General features: G+C 42.8%; 1 long non-coding RNA gene and 1 other non-coding gene across 2 annotated transcripts in view; one reads left to right on the plus strand and one right to left on the minus strand.

Annotated features, from left to right (window-relative positions):
- The window catches only part of LOC133048129 (uncharacterized), a 79468-nt gene that overhangs the window by 24802 nt on the left and 41307 nt on the right, over positions 1-13359 (minus strand). The gene's annotated exons all lie outside the window — the stretch shown is intronic.
- Positions 11816-11889, plus strand: TRNAE-UUC (transfer RNA glutamic acid (anticodon UUC)). Its single transcript has one exon. It is a non-coding gene; the product is annotated as a tRNA-Glu (tRNA).

Here is a 13359-nt window from a genome sequence, read left to right on the forward strand (position 1 = left end):
GTGCAAGCCAGGGACCAGGCACAGTGGGGCACACAGGTCGGGTCCATCGTGGTCCCTTCCCCCTGGAGTCACATTCAAGTGGGCGATGAACATTATACAGGGCATAATGGGCTGAGTGTCTCCTAAAGAAAGAGTTCCTTCTTTAGAAGGTGGGAGGAAGCAGACCTTAATTCTAACTTGCAGATCAGGGAAGATGACAAAGAGGAAGTGGACCTAAAGGATGAAAGAAATTTCAGTTGGAGGAGAATGAGGGTGATGGCATTCCAGAAAGATGGAATACCAGGAACAATGGCATGGAGGCATGAAAACTATAGGAGGCATGAAAACTCCTATAATTTAGGAGTTAATTATATTAACTCCTAAATCTTACTTACATGTCCTGCCTACACTGTGCTCTAAGCATAGACGTCTTGAAAAAAAGAAACCTAGTCCTGCCTCTTCTTCTGTGCTCTGAAGATACATGAAGACTCCTAAGCACCTTTCATCACAGTTACAGTCAGAAGAAACTAAACAGTGTCTTCATCGTTCCGTACCCAGACCAGAACAACAGCTCCTTATGGATCTTCTGGCCATGGGATCTGTTTCTAATCCATCTGTTCACGGAGGTTTCATGAACCTCCCTATAAGATGCATTTCCTCAGGTAAGAAGAACTCATGGAGTGGAAGAACTTACAGTCCTCTTCTAGGGCATCCTAGTATTCACAAGATAAAGCTGAAACTCTTTAGCCTGGACCTCAAACCTCTCCTAGATCTGGTTTCAGTCACTCATTCCATCTTAAACTTCTGCTCCTCCTCATCGTGCAGACCAGGATGGCATCTCATCAGTAGGAAGCTACACAGAACTCAGGATGTAGAAAGAAGACAATTCAGTGAGGACTGATCAGAGACAAGGAAACAGCAAGACTCTGGATGGTGTGCCAGAGAGAGAGGCTTGCCAGCAAAGAGCTTCTGGAGAGAGAAAAGACTTTTGTTTTTCTCAGTGAAAACTGCATTTCAAATTTGAACTTTAAAATCAAAATAAAGTCTTAATGAGATTTTAACTTACATCATACTTGGTCTAGTGAACCTCCTTCACAACTGTTTAAGATGATCATTTATTTATTTGCTCAGCAAACATTGAGTGCCCACACTATGCCAGGCACTGTTCTAAGTTCATGAGGTTACAGTGGTGAACACAACAGAAGTAGCCACAGAGTTTAGTAAAAGCTAATATGGTAACATCAAAACGAAGTGGTTATGTAATAAGAAAGAATCTTTGTATACCGTTACCAATTAATCATTAAAGGAATGTTGCCTGTAAGTTTAGATTATATATAATGCCCTATCTCTGGGAGCCCTGCCTCCCAGGTGAGTGCCAAAGGCATGAGTGTTAGTCGTTCAGTCGTGTCCAACTCTTCGCAGCCCCACGAACAGTAGCCTGACAGGCTCGTCTGTCCATGGAATTCTGCAGGCAAGAATACTGGAGAGGGTTGCCATTCTCTCCTCCAGGGGATCTTTCCTGACCCAGGGTTCGAACCCAAGTCTCCTGCATTACAGGCAGACCCTTTACCATCTGAGCCACCAAGGAAGCCCAGGTAATGAGTGTCAGCTAAAATACCTTTGTTTAGTTCACAGAAGACATCCTAACCAGACCCAGCAGTGAATGGCTGCAGGAAGGAAGAAATTAACACATCTCCTCCAGAGCCTGGCTGGAACCAAGACTTTACCTTCTTCCCTTTCAGTATAAAAGAAGCCTGAACTCTAACTTGGGGAAGATGATTCTTTGGGACATTAATCCATCAGATTCTCAATCTTTCTGAATAAAGTTACTATCTTCTTGTGCCAACACCTTATCTCTCAGTTGATTGGCCTATCGTGGGGTGAGCAGTACGAGATTGGACTCAGTGACAGTTAGGCCAGACGGTGTGTATGTGATGTGCGCTCATACACGCACACTCCAATATAGCAGAGAAGGGACTAGGTAACTAGATGGGCCAGAAAAGACAGATGCTCCTTCATTTCACTGGCAGATTACCCATCCAGCACATTCCACTTGCCCTTCTGTGATGCCTATAAACATTGCTAAAAGTTTAAATAAGGACTGGCAGATTACCCATCCACCACATTCTACTTGCCCTTCTAAAGAAAAGTGATGCCTATAAACATTGCTAAAATTTTAAATAGATACATTTCCTTATCAATGTCCCTATTCCTTCTCTTAAAACAAATTATTTTTAGTTCTTTCTGAGATATTTTCTATTGCACCCTTAAACCAGAGTAATGCTGTCACAAGAATTTCAGTTTTATAGAAATTGAGTGTCTGAGTTCAGATCTGCTTCGTTAACAACAACAGAAATCAACTTGGGCTAGATTTATTAAAAGGGAAATTTTACTTTAAGATTACAAGGGTAATTCATAAAACCCAGGGGCATGAAGGCAGCCAAGCTTCAGAAGGGTCTAGAGCGAAGACCCAGAAAGCCATTGGGGACCTCTTGATTTCTCCTTATTTCTCTCAGTACTCCTGTCTCTTCTCTCTCTCTCTCTCTCTCAGATCATCTTTATGTGGGTGATTTGCCTCTGCTTGAGTTTTCACTAACTCAGTTTAGGCCATAAAGAAAAGGTTACTGGCTGTCTCTGAATCTCAGCACCAAATTTCTGGGAGTGAGATTCTAATTGGCTGAGTTTAAGTTTACTCTGTTCTATTCAACAGTAACAGGGCTTGATATCCAAAATACAAACATAATGCCAGGATCTTGTTAGTAGGAGTAGCATGGTGAGCTGGGAAGATCATCAGAAAGTTGTCTCCGATACTGGGAAAGTGCGATTTCATGAAAATGCAATTCCATAGCTTCCTAGCACTGATAAATTTCAAGGTTCGGTAACTTACAAGTTACTCTGCTAGAAAGGAATACAAAGAAAAAGAAGGATAACATGTTAACAAATAAACCCAACATCCTTTTCCATCCAAATTTTATAGTACTTAAGAGCAGTAATTCTCAAACCTTGTGATCTCAAGGCCCCTTCACAAATCTCAAAAGCTACTGATGACCCCAGTAAGCTTTTGCTTATGTGGACTACATCTGTTGATAGTTACCATCTAAACACTGGGCTCCCCAGATGGTGCAGTGGTAGAGAAGCTGCCTACCTATGCAAGAGATGCAAGAGATGTGGGTCTGATCCCTGGGTCAGGAAGATCCCCTGGAATAGGAAATGGCAACCACTCCAGTATTCTTGCCTGGAAAATTCCATGGACAGAGGAGCCTGGTAGCCTACAGTCCATGGGATTGCAAACAAAATTAGAATACATTTGAATTGGTTAGAATAAAACTAAAGTCAAGTCCTGTAGAATAATACTAGAATACTATAATAATACTGGTTCTACTCCAAATCTTTTATTTTATATCTTGACTCGAAGGATTATTTCTTGGAACCTTGCACAAGTTTCTCTTTTGGTTGAAAGAAAAAGGTAGCATCTGGGCAGGGTGCTTTCTCCTTCGTAACTCACAAATCTAGCTCTATACTATTTAAACTTCATCTTCTACAGGTGAACCTTTTTACAAAATAGGAACAGAGTCAGAGATGTATAAAATAAATTTATGGTTTCCAAGGGGGAAAGGGGAGGGGGAGGATAAATTGAGAGATTCAGATTGACATATACACACTAGTATATATAGAAGAGATAACTAATAAGAACTTACTGTATAGCACGGGGAACTCTACTCAATATTCTATAATGATCTATACGGGAAGACAATCTAAAAAAGAGTTGGATATATGTATAACTGATTCAATTTGCTGTATAGCAGACAACTAACACAACATTGTAAATCAACTGTACTCCAATAAAAATTAATTTTAAATAAATACATAAACTGCATCTGTTCCAAACTGACAGGAAATGAGGAAGAAGGGGATGAAATTTTTCTTATGGGGTCCCATCACAACCCATACATAGTAAGTAGTTAAGAGAACAGAAGTCAGATTACTGCCCTCTGGCTTAATAAACTCTCTTCACTCACTTCTCACAACTTTGGTTGAAGACACAAAATTCATAAGTTATTTAATTTTCTTTATCCAATGCCAGTATATTTTTATAAAATGAAACAGGGAAATATTTCCTTGGACCACATGCTGAGTGGCCAAAGGCAACGAACGTATTTTATGAGACAATACATTTGCACAAGAAAGAAAAGAGGAGAATAAGACATTATCCCGTGCAACCACTAGAGTTTCATCCAGGTCTTACTCCCACACTATCCTGCCAGACTGCTGATCTAGGGTCTGGGACCCAATATGCCATAATACAGAGTCAGGAAATAGCTCAGTTACTTGGCAAGCACAGTGACTTGATTTGGAGAATATCCTTTTCTCCAGTGATCTTTTACACTAAAGTGCTTTCCCATGAGCTTCATACGGAAAACATTTAGATTCCTCCTTACACTAAAATCTCCAAAACCAAACAACTAAAATCCAGCGCCTTTGGTTTAATTTTAACGAGAGAATGCAACAAAACATCCATCCAGGATGACATAAACCAGAACAACAGTTTTGTGAAAATATGATCAGCAGCGTAACGAAGCACACGCTGGTAACTTGTTATTTGGATCAAATAACAAATCGTTTGTTAATATGATTTTTTGTTTGTTTGTTTTTCTAAAGCTGAAAGATTCACATTTCTGTTAGATACTTCTGAGAATTTAGAGTATGCTTCTTCCAGGTTCTCCTGGGTCAGTGGTTGAGCAGAATATGCCGACAGTAGGACCGTATGAAGCTTTTTAGTGGCCACATGAGATCATGTCTAGGGGACTTTCCTGGTGGTTCAATGGCTAAAACTCCCCACGCCCAATGCAGGAGGCTTGGCTTCAACCCCTGGTCAGGGAACTAAATCCCACATGCTGCAACTAAGGCACAGCCAAATAAATGACAAAGTAAATTAATGAATATTTGAAAAGAAAAAGATCATGTCTATCCCCTTCATTCCTTACTTATGTAAATGTATTGGCTCTTGTAAAAGATATTTGTTGTCTCAGGCCACCTAGCACATGTTTCAAGAAAGTACATTGCTGTTTTATTGTGTAAGAAAATAACGGTGGGAGTTCCCTGCCAGTCTAGTGGTTAAAACTCAGTACTTTCCTGCTGGGGCCTGGGTTCAACCTCCGGTCAGGGAACCAAGATCCTGCAAACTGCAGAGAGTAGCCAAAAAAAGAAAATACTGGTATTGGGTAAAGAAAATTAAATAACATGTACTTGAGTCCTGAAAAATATTATTTACATATATTGAGTACTTCAAGGCTGTATATTGTCACCCTGCTTATTTAACTTATATGCAGAGTACATCATGAGAAACGCTGGGCTGGAGGAAGCACAAGCTGGAATCAAGATTGCTGGGAGAAATATCAATAACCTCAGATATGCAGATGACACCACCCTTATGGCAGAAAGTGAAGAACTAAAGAGCCTCCTGATGAAAGTGAAAGAGGAGAGTAAAAAAGTTGGCTTAAAGCTCAATATTCAGAAAACTAAGATCATGGCATCCAGTCGCATCACCTCATGGCAAATAAATGGGCAAACAGTGGAAAGAGTAGCTGACTATTTTTGAGGGCTCTAAAATCACTGCAGATGGTGATTGCAGCCAAGAAATTAAAAGATGCTTACTCCTTGGAAGGAAAGTTATGACCAACCTAGAGAGCATATTAAAAAGCAAAGATATGACTTTGCCGACAAACGTCTGTCTAGTCAAGGCTATGGTTTTTCCAGTGGTCATGTATGGATGTGAGAGTTGGACTGTGAAGAAAGCTGAGCGCCGAAGAATTAATGCTTTTGAACTGTGGTTTGGAGAAGACTCTTGAGAGTTCCTTGGACTGCAAGGAGATCCAACCAGTCCATCCTAAAGGAGATCAGTCCTGGGTGTTCACTGGAAGGACTGATGTTGAAGCTGAAACACCAATATTTTGGTCACCTGATGCTAAGAGCTGACATATTTGAAAAGACCCTGATGTTGGGAAAGATTGAAGGAGAAGGGGATGACAGAGGATGAGATGGTTGGATGGCATCACTGACTCAATGAACATGAGTTTGGGTAAACTCCAGGAGTTGATGATAGACAGGGAGGCCTGGCGTGCTGCGGTTCATGGGGTCACAAAGAGTCAGACACAACTGAGCAATTGAACTGAACTGAACTGAAATTTTATTTCTTAATAAAATTATTTGTCATGTATAGTAATATGTTATTTCATTTTTCAAAATGGTAATCATTTAAAAATTGGGGAATTAATATTCAAGCCTTTATAAAATACAATCAAGATAAATATCTCATATTAATAGACAATGTCTTGGAGGATAGGCTAACCTTGTCTCTTGGGCAAGTTTAGCCATGGTTAAAATATCAGGTTCTATTCATTTTATATCTTATAAGATGCAGAAGTCTGGGAAACTTGGCACTTCAGGATTCATTGCTGAGCAAAGACATCAGGGATTTTAGCATTTTCTATATCTGTGTTCCAGCAATAGTATTGGGCTTCCCAGGTGGCACCAGTGGTAAAGAACCCACCTGCCAACGTGGGAGACTTTTAACAGTCTCAGTTTTGACCCCTGGGTCCAGAAGATCCCCTGGAGGAGGGCATGGAAACCCACTCCAGTACTCTTGCCTGGAGAATCCATTGGACAGAGGACCCTGGTGGGCTACAATCCATAGGATTGCAAAGAGTTGAACACAACTGAAGTGACTTAGCATGCATACACAACAATAGTATTAACTCCAATATTTCGTGAGAACCTCAGTACTCACCAATCAAATGAAATGATAGATTGAAGCATTAGAATTTTTACAGGATGATTTACATAGTATGCAGAAAGCCAGAATGGGATTTTTCTTTATTCAATGCACAAAAATTTCTTTCTGATCTGCCTCCAAAATAAAGACAAGGGTTAGCCCTAAAGTAATGAAATTTCTCTATTTTTTTAGGTTCAGCTCTATTCTTTTAATATTACTAGCCACAAAAATTGAAATCTATTTTAGCACCCACATATTGTGTAAGTTAATATAAAGAGTATACTGAAGGATGAAGTTTAAAGTGAGCCAAATAAGAAAAGTTTTCATTTTTCCATGTGATGAGAAAAAAATTACTAGAAAAGGATTCTTGAAATTTTTCCATTATTCTAAAGCTCCTTGTTTGTGGAAACTATCCAATTTTCCAAAGAAAATATTATCCTTAGGGCTTTGTACTAGCATATTTATTAAGTTATGATTTAAAAGTTACTGCACTTTTATTATTACTACCTTTTTAACACTAGAAACATTTCTGATGCCAAAGAAAGCATTTTCTATCAGCAGCTTTACCATACTATTTTAATAAAACAAACACAAAATCAAGTTTTAAGATCATTAGGCAAGAATAGATGACAAGATTCCATTTCTAGTAATTGCTGAGTAGCTCATATTAGACCAATCCTCTCAAAGTAACAATTATAAACTCTGGACAAAACACACACACACACACAAAACCAATGTCTGAAGCCATTTGAGAGTAGCCAAAAGCAGACAAAAAACTGGTTGTCAACATTTAGAGGAAAAGCTTGGCACTTGGATAATTGCCCAGTTTTAATGTCCTTTTTCCTGAGTGTAGTCCACAAATGATGTCACTGGAAAGCGACCAAAGTTTGAATAGAAACCTCACTGGCTCAGTAATCAGAAGACAATATTCAGAGCAACTGTAGCTGGGAAATGGAGGGGAAATACTGGAAAGAAGAGAGCCCCAAAGGGGAAGCCCCAATTCTACATATAAACTCTAAGAAAATCTCTGGCCAACTCTAAAGTAAGCATACGATAGGCTGATACCAAGACGCCCAGCTAAGGCTGAAAAAACTAAACAGAAATGTTAATTGCTATATAGTGCAGGGGAATTTAGAATTTGAGATTGGATTAGCCAGGTTAATTGCCTGCTAAAACAGAAGAGCACTACCCTTTATAGTAACCTAATGGAGGCCAGGGACTCTACAACATACTATTCATAATATCCACGATATAATCTAAAATTACTAGACATGAGGGGAGATAAGAAAATATGACTCACACACAAGAGAAATGACAGTCAAGTGAAACCAACTCCAAGATGACTTAGATGCAAAATTAACAAGTGTGTTAAAACAGCCATTACAATGGTGCTCAAATATATAAAGCAATATAATGAGTGGACAGAAAATAACCAGAGATAACTGGAAATTATAAAAGAATTAAATGGAAATACTGGAATTAAAAATATATCTGAAATAAAAAATTCATTGGATGAGCTTAACGGTAGGTTGGAAATAACAGAAGAGTCAGTCAATGTGAAATCAGATCAAGAGAATTATCCAGTTGAAGAAGAGAGAAAACATTTTAAAAAAATAAAGCTTCAGAGACTTGTGAGAAATAGGAAATAATAGTACGTACTAATAATATTACACATGTGATAATACATGTATTATTAATATACATAATAATAATACATGTATGGCAACCCACTCCAGTATTCTTGCTGGGAAAATCCCATGGACAGAGGAGCCTGGGGTGCTACAGTCCGTGGGGTCGCAAACAGCTGGACACTGAGCACCCGAGGACGCACACACAGTGTTGTAATATTATTATGTGTTATAATAACAACAGCTTCCCTGGTGGTTCAGACGGTAAAGAATCTTCCTGCAATGCGGGAAACCAGGGTTCAATCCCTGGGTCGGGAAGATCCCCTGGAGAAGGGACTGGCTACCCACTCCAGTATTCTTGCCTGGAGAATCCCATGAACAGAGGAGCCTGATGGGCTAAAAGGCCATAGGGTCACAGAGTCGGACAGGACTGAATGACTAAAACCACACGTGTTTTAATAATAATACATATAGCCTCAGATGGAGAGAAAACAGAAGAAGGCGGCGGGAAAAGAAAAAAAAAAAAACCTTTGAAGAAAATGGTACAAAAAGTCCCATGTTTGGCAAAGGACTTACGTTCATAGATTCAAGAATCTCAGGGCGCGTGAAGCAGAATAAACGAAAACCACACTTCTGTCATCTTAGTCAAAATACTGGGACCCAAATGTAAAAAGAAAACCTTGAAAGCATCAGAGAAAAACAACGCATTATATACAGGGAAACGAGGATACAGATCGCAGCTGATTTCTCATCGGGAAAAAAAAAAAGGCCAAAAATGGGGGGGGGGGGGGTGGCGGGAATCTTTACACTGAAGAGAAAAAGAAAGAAAGAAGGGAGGGAGGGAGAGAAAAGAAGGAGGGAGAACTAGGATTCTTTTTCAATGAAAATTTGAAACTGAAGGAAAAGTAAAAACATTTTTCATATAAAGGAAAACTAAGAATGTTTTCTGTCAGCCTTTATAAGAAATACTTAACGAATGCTCTTCAGACTGAAGGGAAATAGATAGAAACTTGGATCTCCCAAAAGGATCTTCAAAAGTGATAAATACATGGGTAGATATAAAAAAACAATCTTTCTGCCCTTTTCCTTAAAATAATATTACTGTTTAAAGTAAAACTTATAGCATTGCATTGAGGGGCTTATTTCACATGGCTATGTGATGTGTACGCCACTTGAGAGGATGATGGAGGAAACTGGGGGTAAGTGCAGATGATCAGGGCAAGAAGAAGCTTCCTGACAGCTGCTTCTTTCTTTCTTTGTAGAATATTTATGTGTTTATGTGGCTGTCCCGTGTCTTATTGCGACACTCCGGGTTGTCAGTCTTCATTGCAGGTTGTGGGATCGCTTAGGTCCAGCACTCTGGATCTGGGTTCCTGACCTGGGCTTGAACCTGGGCCCCCTGCACTGGGAGCACGTGGTCCCAGCCACTGGGCCACCAGGGAAATCTCTAGAGTTTTCTTTTTTTTTTTTTTTCCGGTGTACAACTTCCATTCAGTAAAGTGCACGAATCTAAGTGGACAGCTGGATGACTTTTTAAATTTTATTGAATTTACAACTTTATTGATTTTACCATGGTGTGTTAATTTCTGCTGTAGCGGATGCATAGGTTATTTACAGAGGCATTCACCGAGGTAAGCACCCCCAAAGTCAAGATGTAAAACATTCCAGCTTCCCCACAGGGTTCCCTCATGGCCGCTCCCATTTGACGCCATTCTTCCTGCCTCTGTCACCCAACGGTTGTCCTGACAACCGTTTTCCCCATGTTTGCTTCTTCTCCCTGTTAGTCTTCTGTTCTGCAAATGTGATCTTTAAGGCTGTGTTGGTTGGCATCCCTGTCCAAGGCTCATTGGAGGGAGATGTATATCTATTCTTTAATGGTAGAAGAGTAAACAAATTAATTTCTGAAAAAAGGAGGCATGAGTGTGAAAAAGACAAAAGGGCATAGAAAGAGGAGAGGAAGGGAGGTGCTTTCTTGAACATGCCGAACCTACCAACTCCACGGAAGGAAAACAAACACTCCCTCTCTTCAAATTTGTCCCACAAGCCTGTAAACAGCCACAGAGCCTGCCTGGGACGATCTCGAAGGACTTCGGTTCCAGCTTTCTCTGATTTTACAGCCTCTGCAAATGGGCTTCAAAGCTCTTCCCCAAAGCAATTCCAGCAGGGCCGAGTGCCCACGGCTGCCAAGGGCACGCTGGCTCTGAGTCCCAGGACTTGCTCATCATGATGCTGTTGGCCTTGAGTGGAGGCTGGCTGATTAGGAGGCGGTCAGTGGGGAGCGCAGCGAGCTCTGAAGATAAGTGAATTCACTTCTGCAGGCTGTGCAGGAACGGCTCACATCAGAAGCCAGCAGCTCGACGGGCTCTTTGATCTCCAGCTCAGTACCCTTTCAAGTGGTTCCCTTTCTCCTGCCCAGAAAGTTCTTGCTTCTTCCTCCCTTGATTTCTGGGAAGAATTCTAATGAGTGACCTCCAGGCCGATCCTCCCACCCAGTGATGTGCCGGAGAGGGGCTGGAGCACAATCCAGAATCCACAGTCAGTTCCCTGAAGAGCAGCGGGGCCGAAGCCCCCGTCCCCAGCCACACGAAGCGACAGCGCAGCTTTTAGGAGCAACTCATGCCCCAGGAGACCCGTGCAGGGGCACTCTCTGCGGCATCGCTGGGATCGGTCCCAGCTGCAAACCGCTCCAACGGCCAGCAGCCGCAGAGTGACTACTCTGTTATGTCCCAACGATGGAATACCATGTAGCCAGGAAAATGGCCGAACTCCATCTCTGGGGAACCACGTGGAGGCCTCATACACACATGATACCCGGCAAAAGAAACCAGCAGGGAAATAACAGGTGGTGTATAATCCCGTTTCTATACATTGTAAAGCTTGCAAGGATAAATTACAGTGTTTCTAGATGAAGAGTTAGGTGGCCAAAGCGTAAAGAGAAGCAAAGAAACAATTGGCATTAAAACCTGGGATCTAGAACAGTTATGTTGATGAATCTACTTGCAAGGAAGGAAAAGAGACACAGACGTAGAGACTGGACTTGTGGACACAGTGAGGGAGGAAGAGAGTGGGAAAAAGGAAGAAAGTAGCATCAGCATAGACACATTATCAGGTGTAAGATGAGTGACTGATGGGAACTTGCTGTGAGTCACAAGGAGCCCAGTCTGGCTCCTGTGATGACCTGGAGGGATGAGATGGGGAGGGGTGGAAGGCTAAGGAGGGAGGGGATGTATGTATATGGCTGCATACATACATATGTGTATGTATGTACATGTATATGTATGGATGGATGGATGGATGGGTATGTATATGGCAAATCAGCAAATTATGGCTGATTTGCATTGTTGTATGGCCACAACCAACACAACATTTAATTTTTTTTTAATTTTTAAATTAAAAAAAAAAAAAGAAAGAAAGAAAAACCAGGAAGAACTGGGAATCCCCTGGTGGTCCAGTGGTTACGATTCTGCACTTTCAATGCTGAGGACCCAGGTTCAATCCCTGGTCAGGGAACTAAGATTCCCACAAGCTGCCTAGGGGGGTGAAAAAAAATGTGCGTTCCTGCTGGCTGTTAAAAAAAAAAAAAAAGCCAGGGAAGAGGGAGGAGTGTGACCAAGCAGGGGGCTGTGTTTCTGGGAGCCAGGAATGGTCTACTTCTTGATCCCTACAATGGTTTCCTGGGTATTCCCTTCTTTATGTTCTTTTTTTTTTCCCCTTCTGATCTTTTCAGTGACTGTATCACACAGTTTTAATAAAAGGGCTTCACAAAAGCAAAGCCTGAGAAATTCAAGACTAGCTCGGGGAACTGGGGTTTCAAAAAAAAAAAAGCAAAGTCTGCTCAGCTGCTGTGATGCCTAACAAAGCTGCAAAGGCAGCCCAAACCCGCAGGCTGTCAGATGCACCAGGAGCGAGCGTGATGCAAGCTGTGGAGATGAATCCCTGCATGAAGGTTTCACAGAAAAGAAGTCTGTCCTTGGCCGCCCACCCTTCACCCGTGCAGCCGCAGCCTGGGGGCTCGGCGGCTCAGAGAGGCTGGGGGAGGCCCACCTCTCCCCGGGAAGCTGCCTGGCCCGGCTCCCCGTCACTTCTGATGCCAGAAATCCTGGCGGAAGAACAGGCTCCATGGTGCCAGAAGGGGAGGCTATAGTGCCGCCTGGAGACAAATCCCCGCGGAGTCTGTGCCTCCCGTAGAGAAAATGCTGCTCTCCGTCTCCGGGCCCTGCGGACAGAACGTGCCCCCGTGGCGCCCGGCGTGTGACCGCGGGGGTTCTTGCCGTTATCCTCAGGCTCCGGCCACGGTGTGTACTTTCCATCAGATCGGATCGTCCAGCTGAGTTTTGCGGCGTCGCAGGCAAAACGAATCAGATGAAGGTCGCTGACCCCAAGTGCACCCGACTGGCCCCAAGCGGCTTTGACTTTATGGCAAAGAGGGAGGCGTCCTGACGCCTGTGTCCTTATCCCTAGGTTAGGGATGTCATCAGATCGTGAGAGTAGACTGCCCCGTCCTCAGAGAAGCAGAAAAAGTCCTTTTGTTCTTTTTCCCTTCACATGCAGTTTACAGAGTCTGCTCCTGCCGTAACAGGAGAAGCAGAGCAGGCTGTGATCTAGGGAGGCGCGGGCCTCGGACGGCGCCGGCCTGCGCGGGGACACACGCGGCCGAGGCCGGCGGTCTCACTGCACCTTCAGCTGCGGGCCTCTGGTGGCGACCCCTCCCGACTCACGGTGTGACCAGCTGTGAACCCCCACTTGCCTTATCTCCTCCGTCCCTGGGCACGGGCTCCGGGGCACACGCCCCGTGCCTGGCAGGGCACCCCTGCAGTCATTGGCCCCTCTAAGTGTTTGCAGAATGGAAGGGAGAGAATCAGCAGGCGCGAATCTCAAAACCATCCGGTGACTACGGTAGGTGCCCAGTGCATACTTAACGTACATTCTCACAGCCAGTCACTGTGGTCGGTGTTGACATCCCCACGTTCTGACTGCCTC

This window comes from Dama dama, chromosome 28 (genome assembly GCF_033118175.1).
Source record: "Dama dama isolate Ldn47 chromosome 28, ASM3311817v1, whole genome shotgun sequence".
Lineage (NCBI taxonomy): Eukaryota > Metazoa > Chordata > Mammalia > Artiodactyla > Cervidae > Dama > Dama dama.